General features: G+C 35.9%; 1 protein-coding gene, 1 long non-coding RNA gene and 1 other non-coding gene across 3 annotated transcripts in view; all 3 read left to right on the top strand.

Annotated features, from left to right (window-relative positions):
* LOC134201545 (uncharacterized) overlaps positions 1-22011 on the top strand; it is a 358050-nt gene that overhangs the window by 112317 nt on the left and 223722 nt on the right. The window lies entirely within an intron of this gene.
* The window catches only part of LOC101743966 (calsyntenin-1), a 186645-nt gene that overhangs the window by 3975 nt on the left and 160659 nt on the right, over positions 1-22011 (top strand). The window lies entirely within an intron of this gene.
* On the top strand, positions 7858-7961 carry LOC134201571 (U6 spliceosomal RNA). Its single transcript, XR_009976921.1, has one exon. It is a non-coding gene; the product is annotated as a U6 spliceosomal RNA (small nuclear RNA).

Genomic DNA, 22011 nt, shown 5'->3' with positions numbered 1-22011 from the left:
CACTTTGAGATATAAGTTCTAAAATTTATATCTCAAAGTGGGTGGCGCATTTACGTTGTAGATGTCTATGGGCTCCAGTAACCACTTAACACCAGGTGGGTTTGAGCTCGTCCACCCATCTAAGTTTAAAAACTAAGCGATTTAAGTTTTTTTTTTATTGCTTACTGGTGGTAGGGTTCTGTGTAGAAGCCCGCCCGGGTTGGTACCACCGTCCTGTCTATTTCTGCCGCAAAACAGTAATACCGTGTTCCGGTCTGAAGGACAGGATAGCCGGTGTAACATACATAAGGCTGCTCATCCAGGCCAGGATAGGCAGCGCATCTGAGTCACTGATGTAGTTTGGATGTCTATGGGCGACGGTTATCATTTCCCATCAGATGAGCCGTAAGCTCGTCTGCCTATCGAAAGCAAAAAAAAAAAACAGTCAAACAGAGAGATCGTTGTGATGCAAAATCCTCTATACAAGAAGCAACATAAGAAATACACTGATTGTTCTGGTTGTTGTAAATAACCAATCAAATGGCACTGCTTAGCACGAGTAAATCCAAATAACCAAAGCCTTGAAAGAGTGTATCATTTATTAATTAAAAATTACATATTCGACAAATGTCTTGTTTGCACAGCCGTTGTAGGATGTATGTAACGCCTTGGTATTATATAAACTTTATGACAATTATGGAAAATGTGTTTTATTTCTTTTCTCGATAAATAATGAGGTCATCTAAATAAAAGTTTTATTAAAATTAAATGTTGTTATTATTAGTATGATAAAATGCGATGGTAATAAATCGGTTGACAATTACATTAGGAATAACGCTGTGGTGGGCTGTGAGCTCGTCCACCCATATAAGCAATAAAATAATTTAAAAAAATCTTGATTGAGAGTCATAGCGCGATAGGGCTTTAGAAAGAGAACATTATAACAACATTAATAAATAATGTAAAAGAATGGGCGATGTTCATGTCCTATCTACAATAATTAATCTTGGGTCATTTTTAATATGATACAATAAGGTACCGAAGAAAACGGTACAAAATAATATTGTAACAACATTTCTAAATGTAAACACAATGTTTTACTTCAAAAGAAAACGTGGGTGGTTTACTGTATCTCCAAATTATAATTTCTGATTTATTTTTCTCAAAAGAAAATTATGTTAGCATTCCTACGAATTAAATATCTATGATTCGTCCATCGTCACGAAAACATAAATAAACAAGAGAAGTATAATAATAATAATAATATAATATAATAAATATTTACAACAATCACGCCACGTTAACTGGTCCCGTGATAAGTTCGTAAAGAACTTGTGTTACAGGTACCAGATAACGGAAATAAATGTAAGATTTTTATTATACACATACATATATTTAATATACATCCATAACTTTGGAAAAGACATTTATATTTATCATACAAATATCTTCCCTTGGCGGGATTCGAACCCGCGACCCCCTTGTGTAGTGACCATGTCACTTACCACTACACCAGACGGCCGTTGTAGTGGTAAGTGACGTAGTGGAAGTATGATTTTATATTGTTTTTTTTTTCATCGTAATCAATCAGACCTCTTCGATAATAAACAAAGCATTTTAATAATACAAAATCGTCAACGACCGCCTAACGATATCCCACATCCTTTCAATGTAAATAATTGACAGCCCGTTGGCTCTATCTTCCTGATTTGTTTCCCGGAAAGTTCGTATCGTACTTTCTAAATGAAAAGCTGAAGACCCTTGTCCCGTGGAAGAAAAATAAAAATTACCTCTGCAGAAAGGAACCCTTTGGTCGGATCCAATCATCTTTAGCGTGCGAGCCGACCGTTCGAGAGAACTCTTTGTGGAATAATTTATTATAATCCAATACGACCTTTACGTGTTTAGGTATTTTTATATGAGAAATTTAACTTATAATACTATGAGTTATAAGATTTTGGACAAGATTGTTTTATGTCTAATGAAATTGACACTTGTGCCCCGGTATAATATTCAAAATGTTGCTTATCTATACTTCTATACTAATATATAAATCTACACTGGTTTTTGCGGATGTTCCGTTATAACTACTGAACCATGCATCCGATTGACTTGAAACTTGGTATCCATGTAGAAAATACATGTACTCAATGGATAGGCTAATATTTATATGAGTGTTGGACTCCCTACACCAGTTGCGGGGGCGTTAATGATCAGAATCTTTGTGGGGGTGATAAATAATAATATGTTAATTTTAAATGCCCAGCGAAGCGGACGGGTACAGCTAGTATAATATAAAAAGTTGATCAGTGGTTTGTCTCTAAAAGAAATTTCGTTTCTACAAGGATTACCTTCGGCACATCCTTATAAACTTCGATCGATAACTTTAAATTAGTCCTCCCATATTGCGGCTTCAATTTATAACGAGGCCGCAACTCATTCACGAAGCCAATACGAACGGAACCGCAGAATTCAAATTAAAACCATACCTATTAATATTCACGTTACATAACATCCTAAGAGAACAATGAGACGATACATACAAAATACATACATACATACATGCATACATGCATAACGTGTGTTCTGTCTGTACTCGCGCACAATGTGAATCGTGGACTTGTATTGTTCCCGGGACACTTAACGCCACAATGCGAGTTTATTTCTGTGTAAAGGTACTTGAGATTTTATGTGGATTTTGTTTAAACATTACACTTCAATTGCTGCAATGGGTATAGCGTATGGAAGGTCTTGATTCCAATAGTATCCTAATCCCTTTGTTTTGATTAGTTCCGACAGCTATTTTCGGTGTATTACCGTTTAGCCCTAGGCACGCATACCCGATCCTGTAGACGAATTGTAAACAGTCGACGTCGCCCTAAACACGTCATTACGGATCCTCCCAATCCATTAAAGGTGCTTTTAGGTACCACAAGCACCGGTCACCGTCCTCGTTGAACCCGTCGCTTGCGACGAAGGGCTCGGCGAGTGAATTAACCCAAGACACAGCCCAGTGAGTTTCTCGCCGGATCTTCTCAGTGGGTCGCGTTTCCGATCCGGTGGTAGATTCTGCGAAACACTGCTCTTGCTAGGGCCAGTGTTAGCAACTCTCCCGGTCTGAGCCCCGTGAGCTCACCTACGCGTTAGGGTGAAGCTGAAATAGCCTCTCAAGGCTATCAGCATGGTAGGAAAATAAAGAAAAGAAAACCTACACACCTCCTTACGGATTCATCAAATCATATAACTGTTGTATTAGACGCCTTCGGCTCTAATACTAGGAGCAGGCTTAGGGACTCCGGTAACCATGCTCGTTGAACTCTTTGTCGAGTTCGACGTGCGACCTAACCCATGCATCAACTCGCTGAGTTTCTCGCTGGATCTTGTCAGTAAGTCGCGATTCCGATCCGGTAGTAGATTCATTCGCAAAGTAGCTGCTCTTGAGTTGTCAGGTCTCCTTGGAGGCGCTTAGACAGCTATTGCAAATCCCATCCCTCCTTTCTGAGCCCTTTGCTTGCCTACCTGTCCTGATAAAACGGGAAAGGCCTCGGAGTCACCAGTATTCCTATCTCAATCCTGAAAATAAATAATAGTTTAAAAAAACTAAAAAAATATGCTTTATAGAAAATCCAACTAAAAAATAGAAAATAAATTTTAATAAATTTGATTTTTAAATAGTGTAAGAAAAAATGATTTTGTTGTAAAAATAAACGTGGGTTTAGTTTTTTTAAACTACTATTTATTTTTCATTTTTTAGTTGAATTTCAATTTTTTGACTTTTTTTTTTCAATTTTTCAAAAATTTCATTTGAATCAGTTGGTAACTTATCCGAGAAATAGGTGTTCGGCGCGCCTGGTAGTTTCCCTTCTTGGTCTTGACGCAGACACTCCGGGTCTCAAGAAAACAAAAAATCCCTATTCCTGGTTAACCTAGTAAGGATAACTGTTTAAAATATCGAATTGTCGTCGGTCCTTAATAAGTATGCAAAATTTCGATTAAGTCCGACGTTTTGAATGGGGTCAAAATCATGTTCAAAGATTCTGTTACATACTAAAATACGTATAAAGCTAATAAAAGCGTATTAAAAATGACCTATCTCCTCGCCTTCACTCTCAGTATATCACATTAGAAGTTATTACAGTATAATCAGGGTGCATCAAGTTAATGCGTCTGCCCCTAAAACTGGAATACCTCGTTACACAAAATGTTACATATAGGAATGGAGGCGCTACATCATTTTTGGCACACGCCTAATAAATACATATACCGTGATCAGGTAACCTCAATTAAGGTAATCGTATATTTTATGACTAGCTTTTGCCCGCGACTTCGTCCGCGTGGAATAGTTCACAAATAATGCTCTATTTTAGAGCAAATTTGGTTAGGATAAAAAATGTTATAGTGAGCCAACTTTAACATATAGACGGGAAGTTTTTGTTAGATCTTTTAAAGGGGAACAGTTCTGTCATACATTATTTTAGCGAAACTTTAACCATTTCTGCAGCGCACGCAGCGGAAACTAAAAAGGGAAAAAAAACCCGATTCTGTAACATTATTTATTGGTGCTCCGTTTGTATTCATCTTAGCGTGATATATGGCCTATATAGCCTTCCTCGATAAATGGGCTATCTAACACTCAAATCGGACCAGTAGTTCCTGAGATTAGCGCGTATAAACAAACAAACTCTTCAGCTTTATAAGTACTTGCTCCAGCACACAGTGGGTCGATACTATGATTTTAGTGACTTAGGCATCAACTTTGTTTTTTTACATTTTTCTTTATGTAGATAGATAGAGCTCGTTAATCTAAATAATAATTGTTTTAGGCAAAAATTACAAAAACTTTATAGTTTGGTCAGAAAAATGTGTTTTGTGATTTTTTTGTATGGAGCGGGTCACATTAAATTAAATTCCTGCTAAGTACCGCGAGGTCCCGCTTTGAAACTTTATTTTCCTTACACCTTGTCTAGTCTACTATCATTTGATGCTATGAACATGTGCATAAAGTTGCAACTCTGCCAAATAAATGGATCGAAAAAAATGAATAAATACATAAAATAAAAACCTTTATATTTTTTTTCGTAAGTGCTTTTAAGTTAAATTTGATATGGATTAGTAAGTAAAAGCACGTAATGATACCCATAATTACATAATACCTAACAACAATACATTTAATAGGTCTCTAATTAAGCAATCTCTCTAAGTTTTGTATATTTTGTTTCACCATTCGATCTTTGGGCCAGAAGACAAAAGAAGATTGTGTAAAATATCCTCATTAGTCGACGTTCTACTTATTTTTCTAGAATAACAACTCTCTGTATATTTCCGAAAATCTTTATTGAGAGCTTCCGCTGCCTCTTCCGAGAGCTTACCTATTCGAATGGCACCAAAGTTCTTCAATATTGTATATCACCGCCGTGAGCCAACAATTTATGGATACTGGAAGGCATATAATAACAGGGATATAAATTAACATACAATTCTGCAGTATATCTACAAAATTCGGAAAAATTGGAAAGGTCCACGCGCTCTCCAGATGCAACAGTCTGAAGAATCAAGTGAAACCTCTCTATTCAATCTTTACGTATTCCTGTTATGCGGGCTGTTCCTACTGCATCCCTGAAAAATCTTCTGGCAGTATTGCCATCATTGGTTGTTCCTACTTCTTGCTTGACAACATCTATAAGTAAACCGCATTAATTTTTAAACGCTTGCTGTATAGCGCTCTTTCTGATTGATATTTTTTCTTTGTCATCCCCCCTTGCAACCCCATTTCTCGAAGTCCAAACGATAAGACGCAAACAAAAAAGTGTCATATAAAAAATAATCTCACAGGAAACTAAATACATACGATGAAAAAATTGTGAAGTAATAAAATTATATTTACCGATATGAAGTAAGCACTCCATGCATCTTATCCAGGCAGGTAAAGATGGCATTCCATGCTGGAATATTTCTTCATTATTTTCTCTTTAACAAGCAAGTGACTCCAAAAAACTGACGGTTTTGCTTTGCAAATATCACAGACAGCAGAAAATGTTTCTGACAAATATGAGGTTATTTTGCTATCTATCATCGTCATGTGCAATTGATGCTTCACTTCAACTTGTTTGATTTTTGATGGCTGAACTCTTTCTATTTCTTCTGTTATGCTAGCTTTTATAATTGCCACTGTTGACTGCGTTTCTTCTGTAAATTTAAACATTATTGGACGGCAATAAAAAGTTGATTAGGGTAGATCGTTTTCCCAAACAACTGTTCCATCAAATTTCTGAAGCCTTATAGGAACTAGACTGACTATAAAAATAGATGAATCATTAAACTCTGATTCAGTGTTCTGTTTATAATTACTTTGACCTGGGGCTCTATCAAAGCCTATTTGATTATAAGCAGTAGCTCTCTTGCTGAGTCCAAATCCGAAGTAATCACATCTAAAAGCCTATAAAGCGCCAAGTTTAGTAATGCTTGCATTTTAATAGCAGCTCCTTCTTCAGTAATAATTACCTCGTCTTTCCCTGGATAACATTTGGTCTTTTCTTGCTTAATTTTATATTAAGAAGGGTATAAATCAGACCCATTTTCACTTGCTGCTTCTCTTAGGTTTATATACTGCCACTTACTTAATTTAAGTGAAACTAATAGTGCCTTATCGGGAGAATATGTACTACTTTGCACTTTACTTGTACTTAAACACTCCTTAACTTTTTCTAGATCTTCGGGGTGATTTGACAAGTGGTTCATTATTTCTCCTACATCTTCATTTCCAGTGTTTCTCAAACTATCAATTGTAGTAGCTTTCATTTCATCCGGGGAAAACGAAAGCGATTGGTAAGTTTGTTCAATGCGTCTTCGTTTTTGCCTGGATCCCAATTCTTCAAAAGGTTTTCGAGGTGTAAAAGTAGATGTCGAAGCTTCTGTAGTACATTTGAGGGTGGTACATTTTCAACATCTTCAGTATTAGAAATCTCGAGCCTTTCCTGTGCAGTGTTGATAGCTTCAGGTATCATTCGTTTTCATATTGCACTTATATTTGAACAAAAGTGCGTACCGAATTTTTGGAGCTCAATACATTTCTCTTCGGTCACGTTTATTTGATGTTGTAGGAATTGAAAGAGTTTTTTTATTATCAGACAGCGACTGTAGTTGCTCTCTTAAAATCATAAATAATTCTAAATTGTTAACAAAATTATTCATTATAACGGAAAAAGGAAGATCACAACGACAATCACGAGATGTTAGTAGTAGTACGAATAAACGAACACTAGTTAGTATATAATAAACATGGTCAAAAATGACCAAGATACTTCCAGAGACAAACAAATGTTTACTATATTTTCTACTACCCAGTAATGGCTGCTTAACTAGTTTTCCTCATTAAATAATGTTAACTATCCTAATAATTAGAGAGATTGCTTAATTAGAGACCTACTAAATGTATTGTTGTTAGGTATTATGTAATTATGGGTATCATTACGTGCTTTTACTTACTAATCCATATCAAATTTAACTTAAAAGCACTTACGAAAAAAAAAATAAAGGTTTTTATTCTATGTATTTATTCATTTTTTTCGATCCATTTATTTGGCAGAGTTGCAACTTTATGCACATGTTCATAGCATCAAATGATAGTAGACTAGACAAGGTATAAGGAAAATAAAGTTTCAAAGCGGGACCTCGCGGTACTTAGCAGGAATTTAATTTAATGTGACCCGCTCCATACAAAAAAATCACAAAACACATTTTTCTGACCAAACTATAAAGTTTTTGAAATTTTTGCCTAAAACAATTATTATTTAGATTAACGAGCTCTATCTATCTACATAAAGAAAAATGTAAAAAAACAAAGTTGATGCCTAAGTCACTAAAATCATAGTATCGACCCACTGTGCGGCAGTACATATACTAAAATTGGAACGATACAGAGAAGATTAGCATGGCCCCTGCGCAAGGATGACACGCAAAATCGTGAAGCGTTCCACTTTTTTTTTTACTGGTTGTACTCTTGTGATTTCTGCCGTGAAGCAGTAATGCGTTTCGGTTTGAAGGGTGGGGCAGCCGTTGTAATTAAACTTGAGATCCTAGAACTTATATCTCAAGGTGGGTGGCGCATTTACGCTCTAGATGTCTATGGGCTACAGTAACCACTTAAAATCAGGTGGGCTGTGAGCTCCTCCACCCATCTAAGCAATAAAAAAAAAAATTGTAGATAAACGCGGAATCACTCATGCAATAACTTTTCGAACTGAACGCTCGCTCCGAGCGACTAAGCTATGTTTTTAATTAAAAAGTCACAGGTGAACTATTCCGGATCCGTGCACGAACTGGAAAAAAAAGAACGTGCCGAATAGCCGGAAATGTCCTGACACTGCGTTGATTTTTCACGTTAGTCGCAATATAGGTATTTTTTTCTGTTTATTCTGTAGCGCCAGAGGGCAGATGTTGATGTTTTGTCTTTTTTTTTTTAATACTTTGTAAATGGGTTCCGCACGAATATCCACCATTGTTTCGCTTCAGTTTATAAATATATCGAAACGTGTGAAATGTTTTATCCCGTTGCAATCGTGACTTGTGAAAGAAATAGGTAACCGTGACTTGTGAAAGAAATAGGTAACCGTGACTTGTGAATGAAATAGGTAACGGTATTTGAAATATACTGGTGGTAGGACCTCTTGTGAGTCCGCACGGGTAGGTATCACCGCTCCGCCTATTTCTGCCGTGAAGCAGTAATGCGTTTCGGTTTGAAACGTGGGGCAGCCGTTGTGACTATACTGAGACCTTAGAACTTATATCTCAAGGTGGGTGGCGCATTCACGTTTGAAGATGTCTATGGGCTCCAGTAACCACTTAACACTAGGTGGGCTGTGAGCTCGTCCACACATCTAAGCAATAAAAAAATAAAAAAACAAAAAATAAAACATTTTTTTTGTTTCTTTTTGTTGATACTAAAGTTTAGATCAATACGTCGTATTTAATACAAGCAAGATCTGCAATAACTTTAGGATGAAAGGCTAAGCGACATTTCGCCTAACCACCTTTGTTTCGCTTCAGTTTATAAATACATATATCGAAACGTGTGAAATGTTTTATCCCGTTGCAATCGTGACTCGTGAAAGAAATAGGTAATGGTATTCGAAATAGATATTTTTTTGTTTCTCTTTGTTGATACTAAATTTTAGATCAATACGCCACATTTAATACATGCAAGATCTGCAATAACTTTAAGATGAAAGGTTAAGTGACATTTGACCTAATACGCTCCATTTATCTGTGTATTTAAAGATGCGTTTTATTCGGTATTCGCATCAACAGTTCCATGTTTTTAATTGAAATTCAATTAAGTTTACTCTAAAAATTAAGTTTTTTTGTTATGATATTTTCTATTTAAATTGCTCTCCTGTAAAGTTGCAAAAATAGCTTTTCACCTCTCGATATTTTCTTCAATCAGTATATTATTAACTAGCAGCCCGCTCCGGCTCCGCTCGGGTATTTAACAAAAATTTCAACGATATTTGACGTTGTTTTTTAACTAAACTTTTTGACTGACTTTTTTAAATAAAAGAACACTTATTGCGGCATAACTATATATTTTACAAAGTCGTAGTAGATTATTTAATTCTATCATCAATAGTTTCGTAGGGAACGCGATGTAAAGAATATTTTGGGTAATTATTTTACACCTTTGGTTACATTATTGGGGTTTTAGTAAGGATCCCTAATTTTTTCAAAAAAGATTATAGCTTGTGTCACTCGAGAATAGTGTAGCTTCCAAACAGTGAAAGAATTTTTTAAATCGGTTCAGTAGTTTCTGAGCCTATTCGATACAAACAAACAAACAAATCTTTCCTCTTTATAATATTAGTATAGATAAACTCGAAGATCCAAAAATGTTCAGTTCAATCCAAAGTTTGTTTGATATCTCCCTTTTATTACCTCAAAAATTTTAAAGCTTCATTTCCACGACGCTTACAGCACTCAAAAATTGAAACGGAATCTCAGAAATTGGCAAGATCGTAAAAATCTTGACGTCTATTTGCCACTTCAACTTTACGCGAAGAATACCTACCCGAGTCGTCCGTTTTTTTTATTACTTTATTTTTTTTACCTACGCTTCCTCGCCACCTGACGAAACCTGAATGCTCTAAAAGCAGGTGCCGTGCATTTTTTATGCCATTGCAACTGCGAAACATTACGGCTCAATAAATTTTTTTTCTCTCTAAAGTACCACGTTTACGATTTCTGCCACTCGCCTCACTCTTCACAAGCAAGTATGTAGTTCTTCTAAAGGGCCTATTTTAATTTGTTTATTTTAAACAAAGGTTTTTTTATGTTGCCCTTTGACTAAAATTTGCAGGGTTTTTGGAACAATATGTATAGATTTGTCAATAAGAATAGGCACCTACTGCCAATTAATTGTATATTATCATAATATTGTGGTAGCGTGGTTGACGTCTACAATGGCAGTGGTATAGTCAGTGGCGGTTTCATAGAAGTTAAGTTAAGAAAGTGACAAAACGTCGTGTTTACACATAAGTCAATTACCAGTAATGTAGAACTGAATCTTTGTATATTGAGTTTAGATCTTACTAGCCACCCGCCCACGCTTCGCTTCGGAAACTGTAATTTATTATTGACTTCTCCACTATTTAATGGATGTTATTATACATATAAACCTTCCTCTTCAATCACTCTATCTATTAAAAAAAACCGCACCAAAATCCGTTGCGTAGTTTTAAAAATTTAAGCATACATAGGGACAGAGAAAGCGACTTTGTTTTATACTATGCAGTGAAAACTGATAAAATGTATTTTTCAATTTCCACATCTAATTAACTTTATAACGTAGATTCGCAGAATTTTATTTGGAAGCACGTGGCCTGTTTAGAGACCTAATAAAATTGCTAAATCGTGATAAACTCCCTTTGTAAGCAGTCGCAAATATTATCTAATCATATCTCTTTATTGCGCGCACAACAAAAATTTCAATCAAATTCGAACAATGACGGCTTTGTGTCGATATCGACTGACAGTCGCCGGATATTATGTGTCCTGATGCGCGCCTTTTGTGTGTGATATAAATGGGAAATCACCGATATAGGGAATTTTCATTTAATTGGACCGATATTGTTATTTTGCCGTCCGTACTTATTTAGATTTAACGGAATCTGTTTAGGCTTAAGCAGCTATCAGAGGTAATAGAAGTAGTACCTTGAGTAATTGATTGTAGTCTAAGAATTATTAACTACCCTACCGTTCAAACCGGAATGTATCTACGTTTAGATGGAAATAAGTAGAACCAAATCCTTAATCAAACGTCTCTAATTGGCTGTTAATTTCAAATTGCTTGTCGACTCCAAAGATACGCTCTTGGGTATTATGATAGTCACGACTGGATCGACTATACAAAATATATTGGAGTTTAATCTTTGTACGGTAAACCAGACCCGGTCAAAGACCTCTCGCTATTATCTCGTCACTCAAGGTAGAATCTTCACTATGCAGGGGAGCGTCTAGATAAACATACCTGAACTACGGTGATTTATCATCGTTAAATGATTTGTTTTATAATTAGTTTACAATTTTAATTTCCGGAGCATTGTTATCGATCCGAGAGACTTGAATAATAGCTTCAATGGTGTACATTTTGCGCATGTGTAACTCAAAATACCCTTCCACTTTCTCTGTATCCAAAAATTTCACATTAAAATACCTATTTTTCTTGATAAAACGAAAATGAATGTAGTAGGTAGGGCTTTATAGATTTTCCGCTGTGAAAATTTCTAGAACTTTCATAATATGTTTATTTCAAAAAAAATGCAATGAAAACCCAAAGAAAAGATGAGCTGATGTGCCCGCACCAATATAGTATTAATTATATGTTTGCGTTTTTCGTTGCAGCAATGAAAAGGTGAGTAAGCTCTATCTTTGATGACAAAGAACATTACGACACACATATCTAAGTGATGTATTGTCATAGATTTAAATTACGTTACTGGCTTACGTGTCGGTTCGTGTTATTCAATTAATTCGCCCTTCGCTATTACCCCAGTATCAACGGTGGATAGACAATCTTTTGTTGTAAATATTAAGGCTATATTAAATCCGAATCATCCTCAACGTTGTTTTAATTAAATCCGCAGACGGGAACATTAGTTTAAACAGACGCTCCTTTGACACGCCTCACCTCGGCGACGTTTCCACGAAGTCATTACACATTCAAAAGGTTGGGCTCGGAGATGTTCTAAACATTTTGCATTATTATTTGACTCGTTTATACGTTTCGAGTGATACTTTCACGGTTTTGTGCATAATTCTTTCATTGAACTTTGTAGGGCATGAAATATATACATACATCATCATCATTATCCTGCCCTTCTCCCAGTCACCTGGGGTCGGCGCAACATGTTTTCACCTTGCATACTCTTCTATCATATACCATTTCTTCGCTCACTCCCCTCTTACCCATATCGTCTTTCACACAATCCATCCATTTCTTCTTAGGTCTACCTCTTCCTCTATATCCTTCCACATTCATAGTTAACACTCTCTTAACAACCTCATTTTCATTTCGTCTCATTACATGTCCATACCATCCCAAACGCGCACTCCTCAGCTTCTCTGTCACAGGTGCCACTTTTAGACTTCCTCTAACATATTCATTCCGTATTCTATCCGTTCTCGTTACTCCACACAGCCATCGCAACATTCGCATCTGCTGCATGCAATCGCCTTTCATCCGCCACTTTTGTTGTCCACACAAGACGGCAGGCCTTATTAAGGTCTTATATATCTTCCCTTTTAAGGGAAGAGAGATGTGTGAGTCACATATGGTGCTCGTGAGCTGCCGCCATTTCATCCATCCTGCGTCAGTTCTGTGCCTCACAGTACGATCCAGTTCACCGTCGCTTTGGATAACAGACCCTAGGTATCGGAAGTCTTGACATACTGCCAAAGGTGTTCCGTCGAGGGAAATGGGTTTAAAATTGGAGAGACCGCCAAAATCACAGAACAGTTGTTCGGTTTTCGATCTGCTGATTTTTAGGCCAACACTCTCCAACCTGCATCGCCATTTCTCCAGTATGTTTTGGACCTCGAGCCCGTTTTCTCCGACGAGCACTATATCATCGGCAAACAGCATACACCAAGGGGGCTCTTCCTGTATCTCCGATGTCAAGGCATCAATCACAAGCAGGAAGAGATAGGAATAGAGATAGAGATAGGATGAAATATATACATACATTACTATATAAATGTGCCTTTGAAACACACATATATGTAATGCTTAATTCTTGGAGGGTAGAAATAGAAGCACCTTCTCAGTGTATTAAAAAGTGTCCAATGAAAGGGAGACAATTAAGGTGGCGCCATAATAGCAAGTGGAAAGATTTTAAAAACCACCATAAGCTACCACACTTCACTCTGTTTAAAACTGCTATATTCATAACCTTCTCAGTGTATTAAAAAGTGTCCAATGAAAGGGAGACAATTAAGGTGGCGGCGTAGTACCAAGTGGAGAGATTTTAAAAACTGCCATAAGCTACCACACTTCACTCTGTTTAAAACTGCTATATTCATAACATTTCCTCGTCCTACACTAACGCTATTTTAGTGAGTCCTCCAACAATAATTTGATGTTTACAGGTGGACACTTTCAACTTGTCGCCTATACTACATGGTATGTGATGATGATGATGCTCCGTATCTCTACCCTCCATAGTTTGTAATGGAAACTAAATTCTAGCTCACTCATTATAATAGTCGTGTACACACACAAAGATGCAGGTTTATGTATTAATCCATTTTGGTTTACAAAGTCAATACGGAGAATCAAGCAAGGCATTCTAAGGAATCCCGTTTAATAGATAAACAGGGCTTTTGATCATAGATTCCAGGAACCATTAACAAATCAAATAGTTCGATATGATTTGATTAATTGTAAAATAAGTTACCGAGGTTCAAGTCAATTAAGACAATTTATTTATTGAATAGAAATTCAGATTGTACGGAATATAATGTCATCAACGTATTTAACAACTTAAAATCCTACGGTATACTATATCTTGAGTAGTTTTGATGATTTTAATGGGTAATATATAAATAAATATTGTGTGACTTGATCTGTTATTGATGGTAGGGTGTGTGGTGTGAGACCGCGCCGGTAGGTTCCACTGTCTTGTCTATATCTCTACTGCCCGGCTTGAAGGGTGGGACAGGCTTCATGCTGGTACAGTTAAATTGAGACTTCGATCTTTTATCCCAAGGTGAATGGTGGTAACCAGTACGACCACGTGGGTTTGCTAACCCAAATTCACAATAAAAAAATCTAGCAATGTTTACGTATGGTATTGTCAACGAACAAAAAAATGTTGTATAATCTATATCTTGTTTCTTTAATGACAAGGAGGATTCTTGCATTTTTAAGGGGGTACCATAACCCATAGTCGCGAATTTATGTAATCATAATGAGGAAATTATTGTTATTTATGCATTATAGTTTGAACAATTTTGCACGGTAATAATTTTCATAATTTATCAAAGTACCTATACTAATATTTATCGTTTTCCTTACAGATACCTTTCCTGATTCCTGACCAGACTTGAATCCTACCTTTTAATTCTTGTTTTGAAGATACGAAGATTCCTTCAATAAACCTAGCCTTAGGTTTCCTCGGAATATAGCGGTTTAGTTGTAAATTAGTTATCCCTTTGATTGTTTAATCAGAATTGCTTTAAAGGATTACATTATAAATTTAAGGGCGTACGAAAGTTACAAGTGATTTAAGGAATTGCCTGAGATGACTACGCCATTTCCTTTTTGGTCACCGCTACCCACCACCATCCTCCTCCTCCTTGCATCGGTTTCCTCATTACTGAGGGTCGTGGTCATGGCCTTGAAACAGTTTGTTTTTTATAGTGCACCGCCATCTGTTCCTATCTGCACCATCGTGGTAGTTAATCGCTACAGTGTCACATTCCGCTTCCACTCAACAACTGCGTTCATTTATAGAGCGTCTCTATTAATAGCTTTTGCTATCCGGCTATAGAATCCAAGAGGAATCCCATCCATTGTCTCCTGACCGCCATGCCAGGTTCATACTAGATTTAGTGTGGGATTCTTCAAGACATTGCCATTGCTCATGAGTGACGGTAATCACTCACCAATCAAGTGATCCGTATGCTCATCTGCCTTTGTAAGCATCAACGTACGTCTTTCTTTACCCATGAAGTTGCGTTTTACAATACTGGTCATTAGGAACGCGATTTATCTATTAATGAGTGTTTTGTTTTTACTATATTTGTATATTTTTGATCAATACGACGAATTAAAAGCAATGAAACGACGACATGCAAATAGACAGTACTCAATCTACCCCCATATTAGCCGGACCTGTCAACGTTAGCATCAAAACAATATTGGTCTGTTTGCATCAAATTGGCAAGGTAAAAATACTTCCATAAGTGCGTGCTGAACGAATTGAACGGTCTTCACCGCGACGAACACGTAGTAGTATCCCTTAAATTGCTTAACAGAAACAAAAATGAAGGATTTTGACAAAATATGATGCTTTTTGTTGGTCGTAAGCGGTCATCATGTTAGTTAAACCCTGGTTCAGCACCTGGTTCGTCCCCAAACGAAAACGTAGCTTTGAAGAAGTCATGGTCACTATTTGGTGGTCTAGTGCCCATCACAACGAAAAAACTACCCTAGATGTAGTAGTAAATGCTTTTGATTAGTTTGTTGACTCTCGTACACCTGACTTAATCAATAAGGGCAAAATTACTACTACACTCGCAGAGATACATCGATAATATGGGTGTATAATGTGATTTATAGAAAAAAATAATTACTAACTTGCTGTATATTAAACGGTAATCAGTAATATAGAGCATAAAAGAGGAAATCATTTAAATCGACGAAAAGAGTTCATTAAATACTAATACGAAATAAATTTGTATTTTTATTATTTTCGTAATACTTATTGGCAAAATCGCCATAATACAAATATACAAATGGCATTTATACAAAAATAAATAATTGAACATCCTTAGTGCACGCAGCGAGAAATGAAATTCGAATTTCCAAACTCAAATATAACAATACTATCTAAGTACAAATGGCATTGTAATGTAAACCTATTTAAGCCATAAAAATCGACTACCCATTGATAGTCATTGCCAAATCTACGTTGCCCATATAATGTTATGTCGCACCAATTAAATCTGATCTCTGGCTACGAGCCAAACTCGACTCAGAAAAGGATATAAATACATCTATAGAGCCCTATAAATTTATGTTAATTATGCATATTGAGGTATAAAACATCATTTATCGTTAGTTGTGAAGAATAGCCGAGACGTGAGCTGGCTTTGTAATCGAATACTGTCCTAAAGAGTTTCGAGGTTATTGGCCCTAGGTCTATAAAATATTCGGCAGTCCTTGTAACATTATTGTCTAAGCTTTAATGAACTAGAATGGAAATATTTGGAACAAAATATGAAGAGATGATCTTTGACATCGGTACAGAATATATAAATGATAATAGAAGTTTTCGCTATTACAAACATGATCACATTCAAAATGGGTACCGTGGGTACAACATCCCGCCAAATAAAGAAATCGCCTTCTACATACCTGCATCTGACCCGAAAATTAACACGAAATATGTTAATTTTATCCGGGACGAGTTGGTTTCGTTCGAACTAATACGTCCTAATTAGATCTTCAATCTTAAGAGTTGGCAGTTTGGATAAAATATTGTTTCGGGGCTTTATGGACCAGGTAAATTGACTACATACAAGTTTTTCTTTTCTTTTACAACGGCATCTACTTTTACTATTTTGAGAATCCTTTTACATAAGCTCTCTCTCCTTTGTACGAGTATCTCTGATTAAATATACTCAGTTGACGATTTATTTATAGATGGAAATTTAATATCTCCAGAGCTTAAAACTAGGATAGAAGCATTTATTTAGCGCAGCTTTGAGAGAAATTCGTGCAATGCTGTAAAGATCGTTTTTATTGACTTAGGTGGGCAGACGAGCTTAGCGGCCCACATGGTACCAAACGTTGACTAAAGCCCAATAAGATCACAATGTGAAAGCTGCATTTAATCAGTATGTGAGTCAAAACAAAACTTACACCATCAGTCCTAACTACTAGCCACTGTTTTATTTATAAGCACGATATTGATTTTCTGAAAATAAACCGGATGTCTAAGTAATATTCCACGTCTTGCTTAATAATATCATATCGAGGGGTGACAGGATATTTGGTCTAAAATTGTGCGGTAGGCAGCGGCTCGGCTCTGCCCCTGGCATTGCTGAAGTCCATGGGCGACGGTAACCACTCACCATCAGGTGGGCCGTATGCTCGTCTGCCTACAAGGGCAATAAAAAAAAACGAATTTTTGCAACTTTACAGGTAAGCCATTTAAAGTTTAAAATTGGTAAAAAAAAATTCATAACAAAAAACTTTTACAACTATTTCAACGGAATAAACTTAATTGAATTTCAATTAAGAACACCGAACTGCTGATGTTAATACCAAATAAAATACACCTGTAATTACAAAGATAAATGTTGCTTACACGAAATAGTCTTTCACTTCTCGATATAATTGATTTATTTAAAAACAAACATTAAACATTGAAAATAACTTAAACTATTTAATTTATGGCCTGATGCATGTGACAATAATGGCGTACATAGCATTGCCAATTCATCGGCTCGAAGATGGAATACAATAATAAAAAAAAAAGAATATTTAATGAAAACATACTTTGAAATTCAAATTTAACAAGTAAAACAGTACTATTTGTTGAATAATATAAATGATATCTATGAACTATATAACTGTTTAAAATGCTTTTAATGGCAATTGTCATGTTGTTGTTGTTTTTTTATTGCTTAGATGAGTGGACGAGCTCACAGCCCACCTGATGTTAAGTGGTTACTGGAGCATATAGACATCTACAACGTAATTGCGCCACCCACCTTGAGATATAAGTTCTAAGGTCTCAAGTATAGTTACAACGGCTGCCCCACCCTTCAAACCGAAACGCATTACTGCTTCACGGCAGAAATAGACAGGGTGGTGGTACCTACCCGCGTACTCACAAGTGGTCGTACCACCAGTAATTACGCAAATTACAATTTTACGGGTTTGATTTTTATTACACGATGCTATTCCTTCACCGTGGAAGTCAATCGTGAACATTTGTTGGGTACGTATTTCATTAGAAAAATTGGTACCCGCCTGAGATTCGAACACCGGTGCATCGCTTCAACACGAATGCACCGGATGTCTTATCGCTTAGGCCACGACGACTTTCATAATGAAAACATACTTTGAAATTCAAATTTAACAAGTAAGTAAAACAGTACTATTTGTTGAATAATATAATGATATCTATGAACTATATAACTGTTTAAAATGCTTTTAATGTCAATTGTCATGTTCGCTAACAAACATCACATTATTAATTCATCCTACGTTTGGTTTTGAAAGGTGAGATACCTGCTTTATCAGAGCAACTGTGAATATTCACATTTCAATCTTATGTCTCAGGGTATGTTGTTGTGGAATGCCATTCACGTTCTGCTGCTTATTGACTCCGAGTAAAATAAGGTGTCATTTTTGTGGGAAGGAATATTTAAAATTTCGCAGGAATAGAAGGAAAAAGGTAGTAAGTACTTGTGTGCCCACTACATGGTTGCCCTTCAGATACCGTGTAAAGCTTTTAATTTTTTTTTCTAATGTTCTGTTGATTGTTTCAACTCAGCTAGCTGAGAACTTTTTAATTCACTTTGGCTTATTACCTATAACCAAAATCAAAATTACAATAAAATCAATTTCTTGTCATTTTGGTTATAAGATTAACACAGTTCAACACTTTAATTCCAATTTTCTTTGAATTGTATTTTCAGATTTAAACTCTTTTTTGATATCTGCGTATGGCATACAAGTAACCGATTTTATTCTCGTTCAATTCGTAACTACGTGCGTCTTACAATAGTCATAAAGAATCTCGAGATTTTAATATATGTAGAATATAAATCGAATCAAATTTTCTTTATTGAGAATAAAACCAACTGTTTTAATACATTTAAACGTTACTTGTTGTAATGTATCGAATATCTAAGTCTGGATTGGAATTCGCTGCGGTTAACAATGCTTCAAAACGTTCTTTTGTGAAATATTAACTGTTCCCAATAGATTGATACTGTTTTTGTTAATTTAGTACTTTTCAATTTGAAAGCTAGGATAGCCAGATTACAATAACATAGAGACTTTCATCTTATGATTCATATGGACTGTGTCACTGATTTTTTATTACCTTCGGTGACCACTTCACGCCAAGGTCGCGAGAAATTAAAAATGATGGTAAACTAATGTATGTTGACATTACCACACTGATTAGTTCCATACTAGAACATCTTACTTTATAAAAGTATCATTAATGATGATTTGAACCAATATTGTGATTTTATAGAAACATTCAGAGACATTCGGTCGAGTATTATGTTGAATTTAGAATTCTGATTTACGATTTCAACGGATTTAAATGCGATATTAGTTCGTATAAAATTATTATTTTTTAGCCTTTGAAGCTTCGATCAACAATAGTAACTAGATAAAGGGACACGTACAAAATCGAAGCAAAAACTGTCCGCGTGAATATACACATACATAGCTACGTTGGTTTACAACAAACGGAGAAAAAAGTTTTGAAACAGTTTTAAGTTCAAACTAATTACAACTATGCCACCTAGTAATAAAGTTCCAAATCTCCAAAACATTATCTAATACTTACGATCATTCGTCACAAAGCAATAAATTACTCCTGTCACTTACAAACGAAAAGGCATATGTTAAACAACCTTTAATGTTAAATGAACCTTATGACCCAACAAATAAAGTAATTTTTTCCGTTATAGCTTTGAGAACTAACATCGTTTTGTTTTATTTATTTTTGCTTGAAATTTCAATTTCTATTTACTACAGGAGGTAACGGAGTCGCGTTAAACACTAAAATAATTTATTATATGAATAAAAGTAAGTTTTTTTTTTATTGCTTATATGGATGGACGAGCTAACAGCCCACCTGGTGTTAAGTGGTTACTGGAGCCCATAGACATCTACAACGTAAATGCGCCACTCACCTCGAGATATAAGTTCTAAGATCTCAGTATAGTTACAACGGCTACCCCACCATTCGAACCGAAACGCATTACTGCTTCACGGCGGAAATAGGCGGGGTGGTGGTACCTATCCGTGCGGACTCCCAAGAGGTCCTACCACCAGTGAAAAAGGTGTTTAGTTGTTTACTTTTTATGTTTTGAGGATTTATGTTTGTTGGTATCTATACATTACTTATTATTTTATTAGCGTTACGTTTTGTGTAATAGATATTTTTATAGTATATTTTTATGTTTTCGCGACTAGTACATATGATAAAACAACGTTTAAACGGTTTTAAGCGCGATATTTTTATTACAATGCCTCGGCCACGTTTCAGTAGCCGTGAACACGGAAGGCAAAGATGTCCAGTGTCAATGAGTGGAGTTCTTAGCTGGCTTATAAAAGTCATCTCTTGTTTCTCTGGCGACAATCGAGATCCATTCTGCACACGTGATTGCTAGGAAAGCTAAAATAAAAAAGGAAAGCTAAGTATCCAATGAGAATCCAACAAACAGACACAAAAGCAGAATTAACCAATTTTAACTAACCAATTTTAACTAACCAATTTTGAAGTACTGCTAACAAATTTTTAAAAATTATTACAACACAAATCTACTCCAAGCATTTACTTTTCTGTTAAACAAAAATTTTGTCCAAGTGTTGGCGAGCCTTGGCCAACATTTGTAGCGGTGGTTAAAAATCGGTAATTTTGTTTAAAATTTAATATTATTTATTAGTTTAAAGCTTAAAATATAACGTATACTTCATGTACTTACCGAAAGTAAGATACTCCGGCCGTTAAATTGCTTTTTCGGGCATTTTTTGCAATTTTTTAATACACACTGCGGCATTGTGAGACGGGTAGACATTGGCTGTGTCTGGAGTGAACTAAACAAAATAAGAGCTCACATTTCAAGTGCGCTGTTATTTAACGAGACGGATTTTTGCGCCGACCCGAAATCTAGTTACTATTGTTGATCGAAGCTTTGAAGTACAAGTGGTGTGTAGAGTAGAGGATGCAGACTTTGTGTGTATCATTCCCCTCGTTTCACAGGAAATGTTCTAAAGAGCGAATGGATATAATGCTTTTTACTATCGTGCCACTCACTACGGGTGTAGAATTCACCAGTTCTATCCGAGATTACTGCCTTACATTTTATTTTCTACCACATACTTTGGAACGAGTTCGCGTCTATAAATTTTCTGGAACGTCACATGTCTTTCTACAAATGACTTGGTTTTTTTTAACAAATAGCGGACCAATATATCTACATGAAAAAAAAGAAGATCTATGAATGATTTAAAAAAATAAACTAGTGACGTTTTGGGGATATATACGACAAAGGGAAGATCTTCCACCGAGCGGGTGATATTGCTCGGTAGACCGACGGTCCAAATGTTGTTGTTCGGAACTTGTATACATATATGAAAGCTTATCTTGAAAATGTCGTAAGCGAGATTCAGGCATCTGTCAAATATCTTGCGTTGTATGATGGCTATCCGCCACAACGTGTAGAAAGCTTCAACTCAGTATGATAAACGACACGCAACAGCAAATAACACAAACAAACGAAGTCTCAAATTTATGCATATTAATTTAAAAAATAAAACCTCGTATTTTCACCGTCCAAAATAACACCTAACTTTCCCGTTTCAATTATAAAACAGTCCAACACGAATCTCGACCCGACATGCAGTAACATATTCATTCGGCATTTAATATTTCAGTCGGCCACATTGAACCAATATGGCGTCCGCAAATAAATCACACGTGTCCAGTTTCTTTTTATTTCGTACCATTTAAATGGTTTATTATTTCGATGTACCTATCTATAGGTAATGCGTTGATTTATTCG

Source organism: Bombyx mori, chromosome 27 (genome assembly GCF_030269925.1).
Source record: "Bombyx mori chromosome 27, ASM3026992v2".
Classification (NCBI taxonomy): Eukaryota; Metazoa; Arthropoda; class Insecta; order Lepidoptera; family Bombycidae; genus Bombyx; species Bombyx mori.
This window is presented reverse-complemented; position numbering and strand designations above follow the sequence as displayed.